The sequence below is a fragment of the Psammomys obesus genome, unplaced genomic scaffold, assembly GCF_907164565.1.
Source record: "Psammomys obesus unplaced genomic scaffold, mPsaObe1.curated_primary_1811, whole genome shotgun sequence".
Taxonomy (NCBI): Eukaryota; Metazoa; Chordata; class Mammalia; order Rodentia; family Muridae; genus Psammomys; species Psammomys obesus.
The window spans coordinates 753,209-778,185 of NW_026590715.1; the positions used below are offsets into that span (position 1 = coordinate 753,209).

Genomic DNA, 24,977 nt, shown 5'->3' on the forward strand with positions numbered 1-24,977 from the left:
ACAACTCCAGTCCCCTTCCAATCCCACCCTCCCTCCCTCATCGCCTCCCATGCCCCTTCCCCAGTCCACTGATATGGGAGGTTCTCCTCCCCTTCCATGTGATCCTAGTATATCAGGTCTCATCAGTAGTGTCTGTATTGTCTTCTTCTGTGGTCTGGTAAGGCTGCACCCCTCTCAGGGGGAGGTGATCAAAGAGCCAGCCACTGAGTTCATATTAGAGAAAGTAGGTTCCCATTCCCATTACTAGGGCACCTACTTGGACACCAAGCAGCCACAGGTTACATCTGGGCAGGGGTTCTAGGTTATATCCATGAATGGTCTTTGGTTGGAGTATCAGTCTCAAAAAGAAGCCCTATGACCAATTTTTTATTCTCACCTTGTAGAGCTCCTGTCCTCTCCATATCTTTCTACCTCTCTTTTCTTTCATAAGAGTCCCTGTACTCTGCCCAAAGTTTGGCTATGAGTCTCAGCTTCTGATTTGATACCCTGCAGGGTAGAGTCTTTCAGAGGCCCTCTTGTGGTAGGTTCCTGTCCTGTTCCCTGTTTTCTTCCTCTTTTGATGTCCATCCCATTTGCCTTTCTAAATGAGGATTGAGCATCTTACCCAGGGTCCTCCTTCTTGCTTAGCTTCTTTAGGTGTACAGATTTTAGTATGTTTATCCTATATTATATGTCTAATACCCACTTATAAGTGAGTATATACCATGTGTATCTTTCAGATTCTGGGATATCTCAGTAAGGATGATCTTTTCTAGTTCCCACAATTTGACTGTATCCATTCCTTCTTTGAGGGAGCTGGGTTGTTTCCAGCTTCTGGCTATTACAAATAAAGCTGCTATGAACATGGTTGAACAAATGCCCTTGTTGTATACTTGAGCATCCTTTGGATATATGCCTAGGATTGGAATAGCTGGATCTTGAGGTAGCACTATTCCTAATTGTCTGAGAAATTACGAGATTGAATTCCAAAGTGGTTGTACAAGTTTACATTCCCACCATCAGTGGAAGGGGGTTCCTCTTTCTCCATATCCTCTGCAGTATGTGTTCTCATTTGAGTTTTTTTATCTTAGCCATTCTGATGAGTGTAAGGTGAAAGCTCAGGGTCATTTTGATTTGCATTTCCCTGATGACTAAGGATGTTGGATGTTGAGCTTTTTTTTTTTTTTTTTTTTTTTTTTTTTTAAGTGTTTCTCTGTCATTTGATATTCCGGTATTGAGAATTCTCTGTTTAGCTCCAAACCCCATTTTTTAGTTGGATTACTTGATTTGTTGCTGTTTAACTTCTTGAAATCTTTATATATTCTGGATATTAGCCCTTTGTCAGATATCGGATTAGTGAAGATCCTTTCCTAATCTCTATGCTGTTGTTTTGTTCTGACAACAGTGTCCTTTGCTTTACAGAAACATTTCAGTTTCATGAGGTCCCATTTGTTGATTCTTAGAGCCTGTGCTGTTGGTGTTCTGTTCAGGAAGTTGTCTCCTGTGCCAATGAGGTCAAGGCTGTTCTCCACTTTTTCTTCTAACCGGTTTAGTGTGTCTGGTTTTATATTGAAGTATTTGATCCACTTGTGCTTTAGTTTTGAGCACTGTGATAAGTGTGCATCTACTTGCATTTTTCTACATGTAGATATCCAGTTAGACCAGCACCATTTATTGAAGAAGCTATCTTTTTTCCATTGTATGGTTTTGGCATCTTTGTAAAAAATCAGGTTTCCATAAATGTGTGGGTTTATTTCTGGGTCTTCTATTCAATTCCTTTGATATATCAGCCTGTTTCTATACCAGTATCATGCAGTTTTTATTACTGTTACACTATTATACAGCTTGAGATCAGATATGGAGATACCTCCAGAAGATCTTTTATTTTATATGATTGTTTTATCTGTTCTGGGTTTCTTGTTATTCCATATGAAGTTGAGAATTTTTCTTTCAAGGTCTGTAAAGAATTTTGTTGGTAATTTGAAGGACATTGCATTGAATCTATAGATTGCTTTTGGTAAGAGCCATTTTTACTACGTTAATCCTGCCAAGACATGATCATGGGAGATCTTTCCATCTTCTGATATCTTCTTTTATTTCTTTCTTCAGAGACTGGAAATTGTTTTTCCACACAATCCTTGACTTGCTTGGTTAGAGTCACACCAAGATACTTTATGTCGTGTGTGGTTATTGTAAAGGGTGTTATTTTCCTAATTTCTTTTTCAGCCCATTTGTCTTTTGTATATAGGATGGCTACTGATTTTTTTTAGTTACTTTTGTATCCAGCCACTTTGATGAAGGGGTTTATCAGCTGAAAGAGTTCCCTGGTAGAATTTTAGTGGTCACTCATGTATATTATCATGTCATCTGCAAATAGAGATACTTTAACTTCTTCCTTTCCAAATTGAATCCACTTGATCTCCTTTAATTGTCTTACTGCTCTAGCAAGGACTTCAAAAATTATGTTGAAGAGATATGGAGAGAGGGAGCAGCCTTATCTTGTTCCTGATTTCAATGAGATTTACTTAAGTTTCTCTTGGCTTAGTTTGATGTTGGCTATAGACTAAGTTTATATTCCCTTTAGTATGTTCAGGTAAGTGCCTTGTATCCCTGATCTCTCTAGGATTTTAAACGAATGTTCGATTTTAAAATGTTTTTTCAGCACCTAAGGAGATTATCATGTGTTTTTTTTCATTCAGTTTGTTAATATGGTGGACAACATTGATAGATTTCCTTATATTGAACCACTTCTGCCTACCTGGGATGAAGCCTACTTGGTCATAGTGGATAATATCTTTGATGTATTCTTGCAGTCGGTTTGCAAGTATTTTGTTAAGTATTTCTGCTTCAGTGTTCATAAGGGAGATTGGCCTGAAATTCTTTTTCTTTGTTGGGTCTTTGTGAGGTTTCTGTATCAAGGTGACTGTGGCTTTATAGAATAAGTTTGGTGGTGTTCCTTCTGTTTCTATTTTGTGGAATAGTTTGAAGAATATTGGTGTTAGCTCTTGTTTGGAGGTCTGATAGAATCCTGCTCTGAAACCAACTGACCGTAGGCTTTTTTTGGATGGGAGATTGTTAATGACAGCTTCTATTTTCTTATGGGAAATACGACTATTTAATTGATTTACCTGGTCTTGATTAAGCTTTGTTAAGTGGAATCGATCAAGAAAATTGTCTATTTCATTTAAATTTTCAAATTTTGTGGCATATAAGCTTTTGAAGTAAGAACTGATGGTTCTTTGGATTTCCTCAGTTACTGTTGTTATGTCCCCCTTTTCATTTCTGATTTTGTTGATTTGGATAGTGTCTCTCTGCCTTTTAGTTAGTTTGGCTAAGGGTTTGTCTATCTTGTTGAGTTTCTCAAGAACCAGCTCTTGGTTTTATTGATACTTTGAAATGTCTTACTTGTTTCTAATTTATTGATTTCAGCCCTGAGTTTTATTGTTTCCATATGTGTACTTCCCTGTGAAATTTCTGCTTCTTTTTCCCCCCTAGGGCTTTCAGGTGAGCTATTAAGTTGATTGTATGAGATGTTTCAAATTTCTTCTTGAAGGCACTTAGTGCTATGAACTTTCCTCTTAGCACTACTTTCATTGTGTCCCATTAGTTTGGGTATGTTGTGCCTTCATTTTCATTATATTCTAGGAAGTCTTTTATTTCTATCTTTATGTCTTCTCTGATTCAGCTGTCATTGAGTAGCAAGTTGTTCAGTTTCCATGTGTGTAGGACTTGTGCCATTTTCTTAGTTATTGAGGTCCACCTTTTGTCCATGGTAGTCTGATAATATACAAGGGATTATTTTAATCTTCTTGTATCTGTTGAGGCTTGCAATATGACCAGCAGATCAATGATCTGTTTGGGAGAAGGTTCCGTGAGGTGCTGAGAAAAAGGCAATTTTTGTTTGTTTGTGTGAAAGGTTCTGTCGATGTCTATTAGGTCCATTTGATTTATGACCTCTGTTAGGGTCATTATTTCTTTGTTTACCTTTGGTTATGTTGACCTGTCCTTTTTTTGAGAGTGGGGTGTTTAAGTTTCCCACTATTAATGTGTAGCAATCTATGTGTGGTTTAAGTTTTATTAATGTTTCTTTTACAAATGTGGGTACCCTTGTATTTGGGGCATAGATATTCAGTATTGTGATGTCTTCCAGGTGGAATTTTCCTTTGGTGAGTAGTAAAGTGATCTTCCCAATATCTTTTGATCAATTTTTGTTGAAAATCTATTTTATTAGATATTAGAATGGCTACTCCTGCTTGCTTCATGGGTCCATTTACTTGGAAAATTGTTTTCAAACTATTTAATATCCTGTAATGTCTATCTTTATTACTTAAGTTTGTTCTTGAATGCAACGGATTGTTGGGTCTTGTTTACACCTCTATTCTGTTAGTCTTTGACTGTTTATTTGAGAGTTGAGTCCAATGATTTTAAGAGAAATTAATGACCCTTGGCTGTTAGATGTTTTGATTTTGCTTTTTCTTGTGGTAGTGTATTTGTGTGCTTGGCTACTCTTAGTTTTTCTGAGATGAAGTTGTTTATTTCCTGTGGTTTCCTGACTGTAGCTAGCTTTCCTGGGTTATATTTTTCCTTCTATTAACTACTGTATTGTTTAAACTTGTTTTTGTTGGTAAATAACTTGTTTTCTGCATCTATGAGTACTGAGAGTTTTGCTGGGTATAGTAGCCTGGGCTGACATCTGTGTTCTTTTAGGGTCTTTATGATTTACATCCAGGCCCTTCTGTCTTTCATAGTCTCTGTTGTGAAGACAGGTGTGATTCTGATGATTTTGCCTTTTTTCCCTTGCAGCTTTTAGTATTTTTTTTTCTTTGTTCCATATACTTACTGTTTTGATTATCATGTGGCGGGAGGATCTTCTCTTCTGGTCTAATTTATTAGGTGTACTGTAGGTCTCTTGTATGTTTATAGGCTTCTCCTTTAAGTTGGGGAAATTTTCTTCTATGATTTTGTTGAAAATATTTTCTGGATCTTGGACTTGGGAATCTTCTTTTTCCTCTATTCTTATTCTTCTTTGGTTTTGTCTTTTCATGTTGTCTTGGAATTCTTGAATGTTTTGTGTCAGCAATTTTTCAGATCTAACATTTTTTTTTGATGGATACGTCGATTTCTTCCATTGTATCTTCCACACATGTGATTCTTTCTTCTACCTCTTGTAGTCTCTTGGTTATGCTTACCTTGGTAGTTTCTGTTTTCTTCCCTAAATTCTTCCTCTCTATGATTTCCACTGCTCGTGTTTTCTTTAATTTTTCCAATTCTATCTTCAGATCTTGAACTGTTTTATTTCCTTCACCTGTCTGACTGCATTTTCCTTTAATTCCTTCAGCTGCTTGCTTGACCATCCTCTGTTTCTTTTATTTCTTTCAATGACTTAATTATTTCCTCTCTGAAAGCCACAAACTGTTTGGCTGCATCTTCCTGTATTTCTTTCTGGATGGGCATAATCTGTTTGACTTTATCTTCTAATTCTTAATGTATTTTATTGTTTCCTCCATTAACCTCTTCATAAGCATAGATGCAAGTCTATTCCTCTGGCTTTTGTTGGTTGTGCTTTTACGGTGGCCTCTACCCATCTAGCTGTCTCAATTTTTAGCTGTTAATTCCTGGTGTCTCCTGGAATCCTTGGTTGGGAAGAACCCCCTGGGCAGGAAGATCGTTGTTCCTGAAGTAGGTCTCCTCATCTTTTTGGTTATGGTCAGCCAAATGGCAGGTGCTTCTCATGAATTGCCACAGCTGACCTCAGGCTTATGGACTTGTGTGGTAACTGTGTCATTGGCAGTCAGGGTGGGGTGCTCTCCTCTCAACAGTAGAGGTCCTTGACGCAGCTACCCTGCTGCTGGGTTTCTTTCTCTGAATTTAGTGGGTTGCTGCTGCTACTCTTACACTGTGTTTGCTGGGTGTAGTGTTCTTGAAGTACCAGGGAGTCCTGTAGTGTGTTCAGTTTAACTAGGGCAACAAGTTGTAACTTGGTGCATTGTCTGGGGCTCATCCCATGGATTCCAGGCCTCTGTAGGTCTGAAGTTGGACTTCTGTGCCCCAGTACCCAAGTGGTAATCAGTGGGAGTTATGCACAGTAGTCCTGTATGCAGCTGGATGGTAGAGCCTGGAACCTGCAGGAACCCAGTAACTTTTCTCAAACTAGGTATCCTGAGGTCTGACCTGATATTTCCTCCAACATAAGGTTTCCTCCTGACAGGGAGACACAGTCTGTGGTGTTTGGAGTCCACAGGTCATTCTAGGATGGTGAGTAGAGCACACAGGCACAGGTGAGTAGCTCAATGATGCCTACTGGGCACCTGCAGGAACCTGGGAACTTTTCCTGAGAACCGTGTTTTGGGGGTGGGGTTTGGCTGCGTGACCTGAGGTTAGACCTACTATTCCCCTCACCATGAGGTTTTCTCCCGACAGAGAAACCCAGTCTCTGGTGCCCTGGTGCCTTCAGATCTGTCTGAGAAGGTGAGCCGGCCATGCAGACAGGTTTCTGGTCTGGTGGCAGAGCACCCACCTGACCCCGGGTCCTTTTCCATGGATGGTCTTGGTGACCTGAGGTCGGTCCTGATTGCTTCCTTCACCATGGGCTTTTCTTTTGACTCGAAATCTCAGTCTCTGGTATTATGGAGCCCACAGTTCAGTCTGGGATGGTGATCCGAGTACACAGGTGTCTAGCTCTGGGCTGGCCACTGAGCACCTGCCAGGACCCAGGAACTCTTCAGGGATTTAGCTGGATGACCTGAACCAGATTGCTTCCCACACCATGGGGTTTCCTCTCACCTGGGAAACACAATCCCTGGTGTTTTAGGGGCCAGATTTTAGTTGGTTGGTGACTGTGAAGTCACTTCTAGTCCTGCTTGTCAGACAAAGCCTCCTCCCTTTGCCACCAACTTAGATCCCCCTCATTAAATATTTTTTATTTTGATATTTTTTAAAGTTTGATTTATTGTTCTCTCCTGCCTCAGTTGACTCCTTATCTCAGTATCTGTTCTAGGAGTATCAATACAAAGACTGGTAATTGTATGACTGCTGAGAGAAGTTTTCTTTTTTTTTTTTTAAATCTTTTATTTATTTTTTATTAATTACACTTTATTCATTTTGTATCCCCCCATAAGCCCCTCCCTCCTCCCCTGCCAATCCCACCCTCCCTCCCCTTTCTGCATGCATGCCACTCCCCAAGTCCACTGATAGGGGAGGTCCTCCTCTCCTTCTTTCTGATCTTAGTCTATCAGTTCTCATCAAAAGTGGCTGCATTGTCCTCTACTGTGGCCTGGTAAGGCTGCTCCCCCCCCAGGGGGAAGTGATCAAAGAGCAGGCCAATCAGATTATGTCAGAGGCAGTCCCTCTTCCCATTACTATGTAACCCACTTGGACACTGAACTGCCATGGGCTACACCTGTGCAGGGGTTCCAGGTCATCTCCACAAATAGTCCTTGGTTGGAGTAGGAGTCTCTGGGAAGTTCCCTGTGTTCAAATTATCTTGTTCTGTTGCTCTGCTTGTGGAGTTCCCGTTCCCTCCAGCTCTTACTATTTCCCACTTCTTACATAAAATTCCATTCACTCTGCCCATCAGTTGGCCATCAGGCTCAGCATCTGCTTTGACAGTCTATACTGCAGAAGCTTTCAGAGGCCCTCTGTGGCAGGTTTCAAGGTTGTTTCCTGTTTTCTTCTGGCTTTCAGAGGCCCTCTGTAGCGGGTTCCGAGGTTGTTTCCTATTTTCGTTTTCTTCTGATGTACATCCTCTTTGCCTTTCAGAATGGGGATTGAACATTTTAGTTAGGGTCCTCTCTTTTGCTTAGTTTGTTTAGATGTACAGCTTTTAGTGGGTTTATTCTATATTGTATGTTTATATGAGTGAGTATATACCGTGAGTGTCTTTTTGCTTCTGGGTCAACTCACTCAGGATGATCCTTTCCAGGTCCCACCATTTACCTGCAAATTTCATGATTTCCTTATTTTTCATTGCTGAGTAATACTCCATTGTATAGATGTACCACAGTTTCTGCATCCATTCTTCAGTTGAGGGGCATCTGGGTTGTTTCCAGCTTCTGGCTATTACAAATAAAGCTGCTACAAACATGGTTGAACAAATGTCCTTGTTGTGTACTTGCGCCTCTTTTGGGTATATGCCTAGGAGTGGTATGGCTGGATCTTGAGGAAGCGCTATTCCTAGTTGTCTGAGAGAGCGCCAGATTGATTTCCAGAGTGGTTGTACCAGTTTACATTCCCACCAGCAGTGGAGAAGCGTTCCCCTTTCTCCACAACCTCTCCAGCATGTGTTGTCCCTTGAGATTTTCATCTTGGCCATTCTGATGGGTGTAAGGTGAAATCTCAGGGTTGTTTTGATTTGCATTTCCCTAATGGCTAATGAGGTTGAGCATTTCTGTAAGTGCTTCTCTGCCATTCGATATTCCTCTGCAGAGAATTCTCTCTTTAGCTCTGTTCCCCATTTTTTAAGTGGATTACTTGGTTTGTTGCTTTTCAGCTTGTTTAGTTCTTTATATATATTGGATATGAGTCCTCTGTCAGATAAAGGGTTGGTGATGATTCTTTCCCAATCTGTAGGCAGTCGCTTTGTTTTGATGACGGTGGAGAGAAGTTTTCTAATGTTAAACCTTGTGTAGAATAGCACAATACCTGTGTGTGTAATGGAAGTTTTGGTTTCTTTGTATATCAGATATTCTGGGCCAGTAGGTTGAGGATTTGATGCCCTCAAAACACTGAGAAAGCTCTGGTTACTGTCTAGGTAGTCAAATGTCTGTGTCATTTCTACAGTTCTGTAGTTTTGCTTAATGAGTTCTACATAGTTAGGTAATATTATCTCCTTGTAAGATCTCTGTTATTGTGTTGAAGACTAGGTGTTCATAGTCTCACTGCAATTAAACTTAGTTGTTTAGGAACTAAGAGAATGTTTTAGGTCCAAAAATGTATGTTAAAGTCTAGATAGATGTTTTCAGGTTGATAGTTATAAGCAAGTGTGTTAGGTATAGAACTTCAAACTCATCAGCATAAGATAGATAATGGAATACTTTTTGCAAAGATTCCAAAGTAGAAGGGGTTTTGCAAACACTACAAATAAAGAAGAGTTTTACAAAAGATCAATACAGGTGGCTTTCGACTACATTGGTACCTCATCTTCAATTCCAGAATGTTTTAAGGATCACATCAAATTTCTCTGTTTAGCCTAGCTTTCTTAAGACTTGTTTTATAGACCAGACTGATTTCAAACTCAGAGATCTACCTACTTCAGCTCTCAAGTGCCAGTATTAAAGGGATGTTCCACCATGCCTGGCTGCTGTCTTCTTTTCCATTTTTAGCCTTCTGAAAGATTTTTATGGGAAAGTGATAGTTTTTCAAATTTATTTTTTGAGTGTCATTTATTTTTTTTTTCTTGTTTGTGTGTTGATTGGCTGAAGCACATTGGTTGGCTTTGAAATTTTATTCATTTATTTATTTATTTAATTTATTTATTTATTTTAAGAATAGCCAGCATAATGCACTTTATTGCAATAATTTGAAACACATATGTACAAATATGTATAAACACATAAGTACAGAGGGCAAGGGACAAAAGTGCACTTTCTCTCACCAAATCACTACATAGGACAGCAGAGGGTGAGAAGGAAGAAAAGCCAGGAATCAAGATCAGCAGAGAAAGCTAAGCATCAAACCCCAGGAGATGCTGAAGCTATCATGACCAGCATCATTTTCTTAGGGAACACTCAAGGATTTGTCATGATTGCTGGGCATCCACTGGTTGGTGATTCTACAAATAGCATCTTCAATTTAAACTTTTATCATTAAAGTTCTTAAAATTTAGGAAGTGGAGCTTGGATAGTTAAAAGATTACAAAAGTCCTGAAAATCTATTAGAAAAATGATAGGATGAAAAACAAATTATGTCAGACCACAAAGAAGGATTTAGAGGTCCCTGGCCACCCAAGGATAGATAATATAGTGTCCAACACAGCAATGTAGGGACCTGCTTTAAAAGGTAGACTGTTTCAGAAGATGGGAGGACTGTCAGAAGCAAAGGCTCTTTCCCTCCATTCCCACTTCAGTTTGGGTAGGGCTTTCAGTTCAACAGGGCCTCCCCCACTGGAGAAATATTCAGGCCTAAATAGAATCTCGAATCTGCTATGGCTTTGCAGCACAGCAACCAGGATATCTTAATATATAATAGATAAAATTTTCATCCAAAATAAAATAAAATAATAAAATAAAAATACTTTCAAATCCCACCGCAGCACCTATTCTAAAGGTAACCAATAACTTGTGCTCTTAATACTTGACAATATTCTTCATTGGAAACATAGAGCTGAAAAGACTGAAACTGAATCTTTACCCCAAATCAAAGTAACTTGAGGTTTATGGCATATAATTTAGGCCAAAACTCACAGAAGGAGAAGAGGACATGCAGGTGTCCAAAGCAAAGCTGAGTGACGGAACACATTCAGCAGGGTCGGTGTCTATACAGAGTGGTGGAACATCAAGAAAAGCTGCATGGATTCGTGTGTACCCATCAGGAGGTACCAGATCCCTCCATTGGCAGATCCATGTGCAGGGAGCTAAGGGAGGAGGCCACTTCTCTCATTCCAGTTTTAGAAGGCACTCATCGAAGAGTGGTATATAGTGGGATGATGCCTGAGTACCCAGTGGCTCCGTAGACACAGTCTGGGGAAATTGTCAGTTTGGTTCTCTAGCCCACACTCATCGTGACTGCCTCTTCTTCCCAGCCTCAGATCACTTCCTGCTTGCCTAGCATAAACTTAGAGAGCTTGTTTCTGTCTCCAGAAGAATAAAATTTCTTTCTATCTTCAAGCATCCCCTGTAGTGCAACCCACAGGTCATTGGGAATGTGTGCCCATATTTGGGAGAAAAGGTCTCCACCTGCACTCCCATGGAGGTGGCAATGTTGGAGGAGAAGAAAGACTCAGGAGGTGGCACAATGGGCAGAGTGGAGCCAGAGGGGACCTGGCTGTGATTCATTTCGGTTTTGTCCCTTGGCATGTCTCCTGAGCATGCTCACCCAGTTTCAAAATTTTTACAACCTTCCTTTTCTTGATAATATTTCTACAATATGTTTATATGTTTGATATGTGATGATGTAAGTCCGTCATCTTTGTTCTTATTTTTCAGGGTTGTTTGCTTATAAATAGCCCCTCATAATCTTAGATAAATTATTATTTCCAGAAAAACTTCTACAGAAACTGGCATTTTTCTGAATGCATAGGCTGTACTGGAAATTCTGTTTTTAAAAAATTCATTAATATGCAACATTTCTGCATATGATTTGTTCTTCAAAATATTTTAATATTTTTGGCATTATCAGGTTAGGAAGTCTTGGTTCTTTTTCTTGAAATGTCATTTTAATGCATTGTTTTCATCTTGTGGCCATTTAGAAATTTTTATTTGCTTGTCATTTTCTTTTATTCTTTAAATACATGTGTCACATGATCTTCAATTAGAGTATGTATTGAGAGCAGGTTTGCTTTTTATATTCCAAATTTTATAGAAAAGCTTTGATATTTCTTGTATATTTTGGTTCAATCTCTTTCTCTTCCTCTATTTCATGATCTTTCCATCAATTTATAGTTCAATTCTGTAAAAACAAACAAAAAAACCTACTAAGAATCTAATTCATTATTATTTGTTTATTTATTTATTCTTCTGTAGTACAATACATCCTGACTGCAGCCTCCCTTTCCTCCACTCTTCCCATTTTCCCCTCAGCTTCCCTTGCCCACAGATCCAGTTCTGCATTTCCTTTCAGAAAGGAGCTGGCCTCCCAGGGATGTCAACTAAATGTAGCATAACAAGATATAATAAGACTAGGCACAAAAAGTCTTATTAAAGCTGAAGGAGGCAATCCATTAGGAGAGGAAGGGTCCCAAGAGTAAGCAAATGAGTCAGAGACACACCTACTCCCACTGTTAGGAGTCCAACAACAGCATCAACAACAAACAAGCTAAATAGTCATACCATATGCACAGTATCTCTCTCAGACCCACATAAGCTCCATGATTGCAGCTTCAGTTTCTGTAAGCCTCTATTAGCCCTGCTTAGTTGATTCTGTAGGCCAATCCTCTATCTTTTTTGTTACACCTGGCATCTTAGTACAGAATATCCAGCTAGTCCTAAAGTTAGGAGTGGCATTTTCTGTTTCTGTCAACAAGGAGTGTGTTCTTAAGAGATTCCTTAATAAACATCCTCATCTCATGTCTCGTCATTCTATATATTATGGGATCCATTCACTAGAAGTATTTAATAAATTTATTCACTAGAAGTATTTAATAATAATATATCAGTAAGATGGTAAGTCAGGTACAGAATGTTAACTCCTGAAGGAACTTCCAACTTTTCTAAAGTAAATCCCCTCCTATGACAATAACTATGTATTTATCATCTCTGAGAGTTAACTATTCAACTTCTTCATGAATAAACCTACCAAGAAGGCAATGTTCCAACTTTAATAACACTCCTTAAAACAATCTGCATGCAGTTGGTCATGATTATGAATTATATTTGATTCATTTTCTTACACTTGAAAAGTACTTCCCATCATAAGATGAACCTCTTGAAATTCTATTTTCAGGGCCTTCAAGGATTTTCTATATTATTGGGTTTCAAGGCCTTTCAGAATCCTGAGCACTATTCCTCTCAACCAGCATTCTTAAATTGTGTTATACTGAAGATGATATAATTTTGTTTAACAAGCAGGAGTTTATTCTTCCAAGTATTTTGAGTACCTTAGCAAAGTTAGGTTGATGCTTAATGCAACAACAACAAAAATATAGGTTGAGTATTACTAATCAATGAGTTCTTATACAACACTGTAAATACAGTATATGTAGTTGCTGTGATTAAATAAATTTATACTATATGGATTTCATCAAAATGCATTATCTAAAACAGTATCATCTCTGTAGTCATTCCATGATTTTGTCTCTGTCAACTACTACCAAATGGTGTAGAATAAATATCATGTGATTCAACATTCCTCCCATATTTATTCCAGCAGTGTTGGATTGTTAATTTCAGTTTTCTGTTTCTCTGTTTTCAGTATTTGAGTTTCAACTCTAAAATAGTTATCAACACAAGAGCAGTGAACATCCACCTGTAATTTAGGGGTGCTGACTCTGTGCTTCTGGAGTTTGATCAACTTGAAGAAGCTTCCTGCACAGCAGGACAGTATGTGCATTCCAGTGATCAACAACAACAATAACAAAGTGTTTGTGAAGTGGGATTTCAGTAAAGTTCAGAGTGGCTAGAGTGGCTAGAGTGGTTTTGATATGGCAGTCTTAAGATAGGCTCAGTGTTTCATTTAAAATACGTTATAAAGGCATCACAGAGCTTTAAACCTAATTAAGGATAAGACCTTATAGACTGATGAAATAAAACATCATTCTGGAGAATAAACACCTTGAAAAGTTTTATTTCTTTATTTAACTCACCTATTATTTATTGATCTCTTTTGTTCGGTTCTTAGCACACACAAATATGTAACAAATGATTCCTGCTGGTGAGATACTGAATGTAGAGAACAAAACAAAACTGAACACATAAACTGTTACATTTATATTATGTATATAATAAAATGCAGGCAATAGAATAAATATGGTTGTGAGGGCAAAGGCAAAGCCTATATCTATGAAATACTTCAAAGAGGAAAATCATGAATGTTAGGGAATGTTAGGGAAAAGTAATTATTTTATACAAAGAAAGGTTGAAGAAAGATATCTTAGATAGAAGAAGAGAGATACAAAAGCCAAGGTGGACAAAATATCACTCATGTACTCACTTATAACAAGAGTAGATCCAGTAGACTCCATGCGCTGTTGGGGTGCATGACCTACTTTGTTAAGTAGATAGATTTGATACCACATTACACCTTCTGCATTGTCGTATATCTATATCCCCTTGACTTGTGACTCATCATCAACATTTAGATAACTTAGTTTTCTCCATTTGGTACAGGAACAAAACTTTCATTTTTTATTTTTAATGTTGGAAATAATTACTGAGGAAAAAGAAAGCACTATTACCCATTGTTAAAGTAATGATGGATCTAGATAACTAGGATATATTCAAAGCTAGGGCTGAAGAAATTTAATTGTACTTCTAAATTTAGCACTACTTTATTATATAGCCTGAAATAGGTGCTTTGACTTATACCAGTTTATACATTCATCACATGAGAAAAACTTTTTTGGTGGTAGAAATACTAGAGAATAAAACTTATAATTCTTTTAAGAGAACCTGAACAATGTTTCCATATCTTGTTGATAATTTAGAATTCCCATATGGTCAGCAATGTCTCTGAAGATATGAAAGGAAGAAATAGAAATTTCTCAAGACATACCCCAGAGTAATTTTTTCTGAGATAAGAACATTGTTCTTAAGCTCCTGTCTTAGTCTGGGTTACTATTGCTATGATGAAACACAATGACCCAAAGCTAGTTGGGGAGGAAAAGGTTTATTTTGCTGACATTTAGTCCTAAGTCCATCACTGAAGGAAGTCAGTATGGAAACTAAAACAGGGTGAAAACCTGGAGAAAAGAGCTGATGCAGAGGCCATGGAGGAATGTTGCTTACTAGATTGCTTCCCCTGATTTCCTCAGCCTGCTTTCTTATAGAATCCAGGATCACAGTCCCAGGGATGGTCCACCTTACAATGGGATGGGCACTCCTTCATCAATCACTAAGAAAATACCCTACAGGCTTGCCTATAGCCTGATATTATAAAGACATTTTCTTAACTGAGGGTCCCTTGCTCTCGGGTAACTTTAGCCTGTGTTAAATTGACACAAAATTAGCTAGTAAATCACCTCAAATAATAAGCGTAGTCAGGGATAATGTTTTTATTGAGCTCTGATGAGGTTTATCAGTTATATTTTGTCATGTGCAATTTTTTTTATTTTCTCCCAGTAGAATCTCTTGGTTTTACACATACATGAGTATTCAAAAGCCTAGAAGTCATTAAGAGAATAGATCTAAAAAATGCTTATGAGGATGCGGTAAAAAGAGACCCCTATACATTTCTTGCAGAATGGCATCTAGTACAGCCACTACATCAATCACTGGTTCCACCAGAAAATAAAAATAAAAATACTGTGTGATCAAGCTATGCACTCCTATGTATACATAGGAGTGTATGTATGTATATGTACATGTATACACCTCTTAAAATTAAAGTCAGCTTACTATAAAGATACCTGTACACTTATATTATTGCTGAAGTATTTATAAAAGCCCAGTTAGAAAACCAACCTAAATACTCATGAACAGAGGTCTCTTTCCCAGGGAGACCTCTCTTTATTTAACTTCTCTCGGTCTGTAGATTGCCTCATGATTATTCTTTACTTATAGCTAATATTCACTTATAAGAGAGTACATATCATGTTTGTCTTTCTGGGTCTGGGTTGCCTCACTCAGAATGATTTTTTTTATATTTATTTTCATATATTTGTCTGAAAATTTTATGATACCAGTTTTTCAGGAACTGAATAATACTCTATTATGTAAATGTACCACATTTTCTTTATTCATTTGCCATTTGAAGGTCATCTAGGTTGCTTCTAGTTTCAAGCTATTATAAATAAAGTTTCTATGAACATAGCTGAGCAAATGACCTTGTGGTAAAATGATGTGTTTTTTGGGTATATTCCCAAAAGTTGTATTTTGAGGTAGATCTATTCCAAATTATAGAGGAGAAACTGCCATATTGATTTCCTGAGTGGTTGTACAAGTTTGTGCTCCTATCACCAATGGAGGAGTGTTCTCCTTGCACCACATCCTGACCAGCATGAGCTGTGTTGTTGATCTTATCCATTCTGACAGGATGGAACCTTAAGTAGTTTTGTTTTGCATTTCTCTGGTAGCTAAGGATGTTGAACATTTCTTTAAGTGTTTCTCAGCCATTTGAAATTACTCTGTTGAGAATTCTCTGTTTAGATCTGTACCTCATTTTAAAAATCGGATTGTTTGGTTTGTTGGTGTCTAGTTTCTTGAGTTAATTATATATTTTTAAAATTAGGCCTCTATTAGATTTGGGGTTGGTCAAAATATTTTTCCATGCTGTGCTTTGCCATTTTGTCCTATTGATGGCGTTCTTTGCCTTTCAGAAGCTTTTCAGTTTCATGATGTTCCATTTATTAATTTTCAATTTTAGTGACCTGTTCAGGAAACTTTCTCCAGTTGTTCCAATATGTTCAAGGCACATACCCTACTTTCTCTTCTAACAGGTTTAATGTTTCTGGTTTTATGTTGAGGTCTTTGGACCATTTGAAATTGAGTTTTATGCAGGCTGATAGATATGGATCTATTTTAATTCTTCTACATGCAGATATCTACTAAGACCAACACCATTTGTTGAAGATGCTGTCTTTTTTTCAAGTATGTTATTTCAGGTTTCTTTATAAAAAAATAAGGTGTTTATAACTGTGTGAACTTTTGTCTGGGTCAATTTCATTCATTTGTCAACCTGTCTGTTTTTATTCCAGTATCATATGGTTTTTAATACTATAGCTCTGTGGTAGAACTTGATATCAGAGATGGTAATACCTTCAGAAGTTCTCTTACTGTACAGTTTTTAGCTACCCTGTTTTTTTTCTTTTACTTATTTTCTTTATTTTTTTAATTTTTAATATTTATTCTAGAAAGTCTTTAATTTCTTTATTTTCTCTCTGACCCAGTTGTCAAGAATGGAGAGTTGTTCAGTTTCCATGAATTTATAGGCTTTCTGTTGATTCTGTTGGCATAGTTTTTTTTTAATAAAAAAATCCCTTAGTTGAATTTCTTTTATCTTTTTCTCCCTACCCCAATCCCTTCCAATACCCCAACACCAGCTGGCAGAAAGAAAGGGTTAGTTGAAGAGGGTTAGTTTTTTAAACTGCTTCATGCTGGTTAATGTCTTTGGGTAACTTGGAGCCAGTCCATTCTTCATTTCAGGAGATCTCTAACTTCTTGTCTCACTACAGCAACCAGGAACATGTTGCAAGGGAAAGCAGAAGTAGCCTTGTTCTTTCTCTGAACTTCACACTGTCTGGGCCCTGGCATTTATTATCTCTCAGGAATCCTCAGATTTAAACAATCTGCAACTGTCAAATAGCTCCTCTCAGACCCAGCAGGAAGCAAATAGTCTGCTGCTGTAGACCATGTGCATCTGTCCCACATCCCACCTGGGACCAAAACAAAAGCATGTTTATATCCACAAAATGTTTCTGTTGTTGTTGAAGGCCAGCTTTAATCCATGGTAGCCTGATAGAATATATTTCAATTTTCTTGTATTTGTTGAGGTTTTCCTTGTGATGAAGTATGTGGTCAATTTTAAAAATGGTTCAGTGAGGTGCTGAGAAGAAGCTATATTTTTTGTTTGGGTGGAATGTTCTGTAATTATCTGTTTGACCCATTTTATTCATCAAATCAGTTAGTTTCATATTTCTCTATTTAGTTTCTGTCTTGATGACCTGTCCATTTGTGAGAGAAGTTTGTTGAAGTCTACTACTATTAATTTGTGGAGTCCATATGTGATTTAAGCTTTAGTAATGTTTCTTTTATGAATGTGGATGCCCTTGCATTTGAAGCTTAGATGTTCACAATTGAGACATCATCTTTCTTTTCATGAGCATGATATGTCCTACCCCATCTCTTTTGTTTAATTTTTGTTAAAAGTACATTTTATTAGATATTAGAATGGCTATTTCAATTTGATTTTTGTGTCCTTTGCTTGGAAAGCCTTTTTCCATCCCTTTACTCTGAGATATTGTTTTTCCTTGTTGCTGAGGATTGTTTCTTCTATGCAGCAGAAAGATATATTTTGATTTCGCATCCATTTTGTTAGCCTGAGTCTTTTTATTGGAAATTGAATCCACTGATGTTGAGAGATATTAATGCCCAATGACTGTTAGCTTCTGTTATTTTGATATTGATGGTGTTAGTATTTGTGTGTGCTTTCCTTTTTTTTTTTTTGATGGTGAGAATTAATTTATTTCCTGTGTTTTCTTCCATGTAGTTAACTTCCTTGGGTTGAAATTTTTCTTCTATTATTTTCTGTCGGGCTGGAATTGTGGATAGATTTGTTTAAGTTTGGTTTTGCCTTGAATGTCTTGTTTTCTCCATCTATAGTGATTGAGAGTTTTGCTTGGTATGATAGTCTAGATTGGCATCTGTGGTCACTTAGACTGTGCCAGGTGTCTGTCCAGGCCTTTCTAGCTTTTAGAGTTTCTGTTGAGATAGCTGGTATAATTCTGATAGGTCTGCTTTGTATGTTAATCAGCCATTTTTCCTTGGGGTTTTTAATATTCTATTTTGTTCTGTAGGCTTACTGTTTTGATTATTATGTGGTTGGAGGATTTTCTTTTCTGGTCCTATCTAAGTGGTGTACTGTAAGTTTCTTGTCTCTTTATAGGTATCTTTTTAGGTTGGTGAAACTTAAGGAATTAATTCATTTTCTCTTTAAATACTTCTACCTATTTAATTATATTTTCCTCTACTTCTTTAAGGTATCTATTCATTTCTTCTTTAAAGGCTTCTATCATCTTTATAAGGTTGGATTTAAGGTCATCTTCTTATGCTTTGTCTGTGTTAGGCTATCTAAGGCATGTTGTAATGGTATAGCCGGGCTCTGGTGGCGCCATATTGCCCCGGCTCTTGTTGATTGTGTTCTTATGCTGGTCTTAGCCATCTGGCTGTCCTTGGTGGTGGCCAATTGTTTCTATTCCTCAGAGATTCAGGCAGAGACTTGGGCCAGAGGTCCTGCAGGCCTCTGCTGGCTGTGCCATAGGTGGATCAGGCAGGTAGGGAATAGTAAGAGAGGGCTATATGCTGAATGCTACTTGGGACCCTACAGCACTCTTCATGATTGAGAGCAATGGGAGTGGGGGTCAACATACAGCTCACTTCTGCTGATTGTGTCCTAGTTGGATTGAGCACTCCTGTCTGTGCCCCAGGTGGATCAGGCAGGTATGAAATATACAGCAGGGGTTCTATGATGAATGTTGCTGGGGCTGCCCACAGGCTTCCTTGGCATAGCTGGCAATGGGATGTGGGACAGAGTACAGCTCACCTCTGCTGTCTTAGCTAGCTGTAGCCAGGTGGTTATCTGCTGTCTGAGCTGGTTGTCCTCCTGGTGGTTCGGGATAGTAAGGAATACTAGGAGTTCTATGCTGAATGGTGCTGGGGTTCTCCAGAGGCTTCTTTGGGATGGCAGCGTTGGGGAGAATGTGCAGATAACCTCTGCTGTCTGGGAACTCCTCGTATCTTATAATACCACCATGGAATGAACTAGACTTCAACAACAACAGAAACAAAAGAAAGGCTGCAAACTCATGGAAATTGAACAACTTTCTACTCAATGACCACTGGGTCAGGAAAGAAATAAAGAAAAAGAATTAAAGACTTTCTGGAATTTGATGAAAATGAAGGCACAACATTCCCAAACTTAAGGGACACAATGAAAGCAGTGCTAAGGGGAAAGTTCGTAGCACTGAGTGCATTCATAAAGAAATTAGAGAGTTCCCATACTAGCAATTTAAAAGTACACCTGAAAGCTCTAGAATTAAAAGAAGCAAACATACCCCAGAGGAGTAGATGGCAGGAAATAATCAAACTCAGGGCTGAAATCAATAAATTAGAAACAAAGGGAACAATACAAAGAACAAAACAAAACCAAGAGCTGTTTTTTTGAGAAAATCAACAAGATAGACAAACACTTAGCCAAACTAACCAAAAGGCAGAAAAGAGACTCTGTCCAAATCAACAAAATAAAAAATGAAAAGGAGGACATAACAACAGACACTGAGGAAATCTGAATAATAATTATATCATACATCAAAACCTGTGTTCCACAAAATCTAAATGAAAATGGATGATTTTTCTTGATACATCACACTTAGCAAAGTTAACCCAAGATCACATAACAATCTAAATAGACCTATAATTCCTAAGGAAATAGACACAGTTATTAAAATCCTCCCATCCCCAAAAAGCTGAGGGCCAAATGTTAAAATTATATTTTTAAGATGTCTTATATAGCTGAGAATGTAGCTCAGTAGTAGAGTACATGCTTGCAGTGAATATCCAGCATCTCCAACAATAGCAATAACAACAACACAAAATAAGAAAATGTGGCATATACATACACAGCAGAATTTTATGTAGTCACTATGAAGAATGAAATTCTGTCATTTACTAAAAGTAGGTGAAACTGCAGATTATTATATTAAATGGAATAATCAAAACTAAGAGAAATGTGACTTTTTGTCTTTGGCACCATACATATTTATAATACACATGTTTAGAAAACATCAAAATATACTGGAGATTATTCAGGGGTAATAGAATGACCAGTAGGAATATGTAGAGGCAAAAAGGAAAGGTGATGAGTGGATAATATATGATGTGAACAATAATGTTTATGTATAATCTGCAGTAATTAAAATATATTTTTAAATTGTTAATCAGAGTGTAGAGATAGCTCAACAGTAATGGTATATACCACTCTGTAGAGGACCAAGATTTGGTTCCCAGCACGCACACAAAGATGTTCCCAGCCTCTGAAATCCACTGGCCTCTGCAGGCACCTGCATGCATGTGATGCATGTAAATTCATGTAGACACATTGAAATACACATGAAAAAAGAAACATTTTTACAAAACATCACTAAAGAAATAAACCTAGAAGCCTTAAGAATGGAAGAGTAGGTTAGGTTCAAGCAATGAGAGAAACTCATCTGCTATCTAAGCTCCAGTACAATGGGGTTGGGAAATGATTTCTGAAATAAATACCTCTATCTGAAGACTAGGCATTAACATGGTTCTATGGGCCATCTCCTCTGTTCCTCTTCTGAAGTAGTACAATTAAAACAGGATCTGTGTCCTGTCAGTTTTTCTCTTCCTTTCCTATGCTTAGCAGAGCTTTGCTCAGAAAAGAGGTATAAGAAAACTAAATTGGACATAAGTGATAAGCTCTCATTTACTCTCATTTACTTTATCTCACCGGGGTTACTTTCTGTCTGTTGTTTCTTTTTTTTTTTTTTTTGTCATTTTGAAAATTTAATTTCGAGTTTTCTGTATATAATATGCCACAGGCAAATACATGTCCATACATAATTTTTAAATAAGAAAATTGAAGTAGATTAGCACTTTAACTCTAATATCTGAGTTATATCATCACTGGGTTCCAGGATGTTGTTTCTTATTATTCAGAGAGTGCATGAAACTCTGATGTAGATCTCTCTTTTCTTTGATTCTTTAGTAGTATACTTTTTCTTCCTGACCTTCTTCTTTTTTCTGTCTTGGGAAGCTTATTATTTCACCATGTGAAATGTAGACTGCCATATATTTAGTTCATATGACAGCAGGGATACCTGCTTTTCCTGCTTTTGATGAGTTGCTATGGTGGTGTGACAGGATATAAGGGATTATTTTGATCTTATTGTATCTATTGAGGCTTGCTTTGTGACTCCATATTCTTGCAAGCAGATGATACTAAATATAATCTAAATATACTATATTTAGTATATTTAGTATATATATACTAAATATATACTATATTTAGTATATCTAAATATAATCTAAATATACTAAATATAATCTCCCCCCTATTACACACATAGATTTTCAAAATTTCTCTTCCATTTGTTTACTAATGATACTAGATTCTGGTTAAACTTCACATCACCATCTTGGGTATTTTATATGATTAATTTCCAGCTATGCATTCCGTTTTATTAACTCTTTGTATTGATTATTAGAACATTTCTGACTATGTTGTTTCATTTTTCTTATTTACTTTTGATATTAATTTTGGTACTTTTATTTTTGATAAAAGATTTTTGTCATATGAAACTATCTCACATTTTGACTTATTTACATGAAGAAGAAATTTTTAGTTCTGATAAAATCTCATACAACAATTTATTTTTCTGTTTTTTGTTTTTTGTTTTTTTTTGTGGAGGTTGAGGAGTATTGGCATTGGCTCTTCCTTGAAAGTCTGGTAGAGTTCTGCTCTAAAACCCTCTAGGCTTTTTTTTTGTTGTTGTTGTTGGGAGACTTACGGAATGCTTCTATTTCCTTGGGGAATAAGAAAGCTACTTAGATTGGTTACATGATCTTGATTTAAATTAGGTAAATGGTATCTATCAAGTAAATCATCCATTTTAATTATATTTTTCCAATTTTGTGAAGTACAGACTTTTGAAGTAAGACCAAATGATTGTTTGGAAATTTTCATTATCTGATTTCTTTCATTTCTGATTTTGTTTGTTTAGATACTGTCTCTCTGCCTTTTGGTTTGTTTAGCTAAGGGTTTGTCTATCTTGTTGATTTTCTCAAAGTACCAGCTCTTGGTTTTGTTGATTCTTGGTATTGTTCCCTTTGTTTCTATTTTAAACATTTCAGCTCTGAGTTTGATTATTTCATGCTATCTACTCCTCTTTGGTGTGTTTGTTTCTTTTTCTTCTAGAGATTTCAGGTGTGCTATAAAATGCCTGTGTGATATCTCCCCAATTTCCTTATGAAAGCACTAAGTGCTACAAACTATCCCCTTAGGACTGCTTTCATTGTGTCCCATAAGTTTGGGTATGTTGTCCCTTCATTTTCATGGTATTCTATAAAGTCTTTAATTTCTTTTCTAATGCAATGGTCATTGAGTAGAGAGTTGTTTAGTTTCCATGAGTTTGTAGGCTTTCTATTGTTTTCATTGTTATTGAAGTCCAGCTTTAATCCATGGCTGTCTGATAAGATACAAGGAGTCATTTTTAACTTTCTTGTATAAGTTGAGAGACTTGCTTTGTGATCAACTATATGGTCAATTTTAGAGAAGGTTCTGTGAGGTGCCAACAGGAAAGTATACTCTTTTGTGTTTAGGTAAAGTGTTCTGCAGTCATCTGTTATTTCAAATTGATTCATGATGTCAGTGAGTTTCATCATTTCTCTGTTTATTTTCTGTCTTGTTTACATATCCATTAGTAAGAGTGGGGTGTTGAAGTCTCCCACTATTAATGTGCTGGTTTCAGTGTGCAATTTAAGTTTTAGTAATGTTTCTTTTACAAATGTGGGTGCCCTTGCATTTGGGGCACAGTTGTTGAAAATTGAGAACTCATCTTGATGGATTTTTCCTTTGATGAGTGTGAGTTGTCCTTCCCCATCTCTTTTGATTACATATGCTTTCAAGTCTATTTTATTCGATATTAGAATTGTTATTCCTGCTTTTCTTTGGTCTATGTGCTTGGAAAATCACTTTCCCACCCTTTACTCTGAGGTATTGTCTACCTTTATTGCTGATGTTGTGTCTTGTATGCAGCAGAATGTGGATCCTGTTTTCTTATCAAGAAAACAGTCTTGATAGTCTATCAACCTGTGTCTTTTTATTGGGGAATTGAGCACACTGCTATTGAGAGATATTAATCACCAATTATTGTTGAATCCTATAATTTTGATATTGGTGGTGGTAGTTTGAATGTGTGTGCTTCCCTTCTTTTGTTCTTGCTTTGTGAAATTATTTATTTCCTGTGTTCTCTTGGATAGTAACCCTGGTTGTGTTGGTTTTCCTTCTAGTTTCTATGTAGGGCTAAATTAGTGGGAAGATATCATTTAAATTTGGGATTGGGAAGGAATGAGAGAGGGGCTACAGCTGGGATACAAAGTAAATAAACTGTAATTAATATAAAAAATAAAAATTTATTTTAAAAAAAGATAAATTTGGGTTTGTCATGGAATATCTTGTTTTCTCCATCTATGGTGATTAAAAGAGTGCAGGGAATCTTAGGAAAGAAGTGGGAAACAGTAAGATCTGGTGAGGATAGGAACTCCAAAAGTAGAGCAACAGAGTCAAAAAATCTGAGCACAGGGGTCTTTCCTGAGACTGCTATTCCAACCAAGGACTATGCATGGAGATAACCTAAGACCCCTGCACAGATGTAGCCCATGGCAGTTCAGTATCCAAGTGGGTTCCATTGTGATAGGAACAGGGACTGTCTCTGACATGAACTGATTGGCCTGCTCTTTAATTACCTCCCCCTGAGGGGGAAGCATCATTACCAGGCCACAGAAGAAGACAATGCAGCCACTCCTGATGAGACCTAATTGACTAGGATCAGAAGGAAGAAAAAGAAGTCCTCCCTTATCAGTGGACTTGGGGAGGAGCATGCATGCAGAGGGTGGAGGAAGGGAGGGATTGGAACGGGAGGAGGGAGGGAACCACTGCAGGGGGATACAAAGTGAATAAAGTGTAATTAATAAAGAAAAAAGAGTTAATGATAATGATTAAACATACTAACTCACAAAATGAAAAAAAAAAAAAAGTTTTGCTGGGAATAGTAGCCTGGCCTGGCATTTGTGATCTTAGGATCTGCAAGATACCTGTCTAGGACTTTCTGGCTTTTAAATTCTCTATTGAGAAGTCTGGTGTAATTCCAAAAATTTGTCTTTATATATTACTTGGCCTGCGTCCCTTACTCTGTACTTTTAGTGTCTATGACTGGAAGATTTTTTAGTCCAATTTATTTGGTGTTGCGTAGGCTTCTGTTATGTTTATAGCCCTCTTTTTCTTTAGGGAAATTTTCTTGTATAATTTTGCTGAAGATATTTTTTGGGCTTTGGAGCTGGAAATCTTCTCCTTCTTTTCCTCTTGTTCTTAGGTTTGGTGTTTTTTGTGTGTCTAAATTTTATGGATATTTTTTGTTACCAACTTTTTAGATTTGAGCATTTTCTTTGACTGATGTATCGATTTCTTCTATGTATCTTTTATGCTAGAGAATCAGTCTTCCATCTCTTGAAGTCTGTTGGTGATGCTTGTGACTGTAGTTCTTCTTTTTCCTAGGCATTTCATCGCCAGGATTGCCTCAGATTGTGTTTTCTTTATTGCTTCTATTTCCATTTTCAGGCCTTCTCCTGTTTGCTTGATTTTCCTGTATTTCTTAAAGGGATTTATTAATTTCCTTCACATGTGTGATTGTATTTTCCTGTTTAAAGGTCTCTATTATCTTCATAAGA

General features: G+C 37.2%; 1 protein-coding gene and 1 pseudogene across 3 annotated transcripts in view; one reads left to right on the forward strand and one right to left on the reverse strand.

Moving 5' to 3' along the window:
* Positions 1-24,977, forward strand: part of Gabra3 (gamma-aminobutyric acid type A receptor subunit alpha3) — a 305,868-nt gene that overhangs the window by 162,255 nt on the left and 118,636 nt on the right. The gene's annotated exons all lie outside the window — the stretch shown is intronic.
* On the reverse strand, positions 10,572-10,883 carry LOC129678092 (peptidyl-prolyl cis-trans isomerase FKBP1A-like; annotated as a pseudogene).